The 1,283-nt window shown below is 35.7% G+C and overlaps 1 pseudogene; it reads left to right on the top strand.

Moving 5' to 3' along the window:
* The window catches only part of LOC116080095, a 5,038-nt pseudogene extending 4,060 nt beyond the window's left edge, over window positions 1-978 (top strand).
* Window positions 979-1,283: the final 305 nt, after the last annotated feature.

The following is a 1,283-nucleotide window of genomic DNA, read 5'->3' as shown; positions in this document are numbered from 1 at the left end:
ATAAATAAAAATAAAAAAATAAAAAAAAATAAAAAAATAAAAAAAAAAAGAGAGAATTAACACTTGCAAAGCTAAAAAAAGTGGATAATGATGAAAATGAGCACCAGTTATTCTTAAGAATGGTCAGTTTAGGAGCAGGGGCAGTAGATGAATTACACATTGTAGAGGCAGAAGCAATGAACTATGAAGGCAGTCCAATTAAAGTAACACTGGCAACTTTGAAAACGTTTCCCTTAGGGGCTTCGAAATTACACCACCTGTGGTCTTAAGGTTGAAGTGTGGTTCAGGGCCTGTGCACATTAGTGGACAGCACCTAGTAGCTGTAGAGGAAGATGCAGAGACTGAAGATGAAGATGAGGAGGATGTAAAACTCTTAGGCATGTCTGGAAAGTGATCTGCTCCTAGAGGTGGTAACAAAGTTCCACAGAAAAAAGTAAAACTTGATGAGGATGATGAGGACGATGATGAAGATGATGAGAATGATGAAGATGATGAGGATTTTGATGAAGAGGATACTGAAGAAAAGGTTCCAGTGAAGAAATCTGTATGAGATACCCCAGCCAAAAATGCCCAAAAATCAAATCAAAATGGAAAAGACTTAAAACCATCAACACCAAGGTCAAAGGGTCAAGAGTCCTTCAAAAAAAAAGGAAAAAACTTCTAAAACACCAAAAGGACCTAGTCCTGTAGAAGACATAAAGGCAAAAATGCAAGCAAGTATAGAAAAGGATGGTTCTCTTCCCAAAGTGGAAGCGAAGTTCATTAATTACGTGAAGAATTGTTTCCAGATGACTGGCCAGGAAGCTATTCAAGATCTCTGGCAGTGGAGGAAATCCCTTTAAGAAAATGGTTTAAACAGTTTGAAATATTCTGTCTTACTTCATTTCTGTAATAGTTGATATCTGGCTGTCCTTTTTATAATGGAAAGTGAGAACTTTCCCTACTGTGTTTGTGTGGTTCAATTTGCCAAGAAGGTGTTGTCTAATGCCTGTTTAGTTTTCAAGGATGGAACTCCACCCTTTATTTGGTTTTAAGTATGTATGGAATGTTATGATAGGACATAGTAATAGTGGTGGTCAGATGTGGAAATTGGTAGGGAGACAAAAATATACATGTGAAATAAACTCAGTATTTTAATAAGGTAAAAAAGAAAGAAAGAAAGAATTTGTGAAGTTGCCATCATCACTTTCTTAGTACTTAAAAGACTAAATCATGAGGACTCATCCTTGGAAAACATGTGTGAACATTTCTTCATTCAACTCAAAATTTAAAAAATAAGGTTT

Source organism: Mastomys coucha, unplaced genomic scaffold (genome assembly GCF_008632895.1).
Source record: "Mastomys coucha isolate ucsf_1 unplaced genomic scaffold, UCSF_Mcou_1 pScaffold6, whole genome shotgun sequence".
Taxonomy (NCBI): Eukaryota; Metazoa; Chordata; class Mammalia; order Rodentia; family Muridae; genus Mastomys; species Mastomys coucha.
This window is presented reverse-complemented; position numbering and strand designations above follow the sequence as displayed.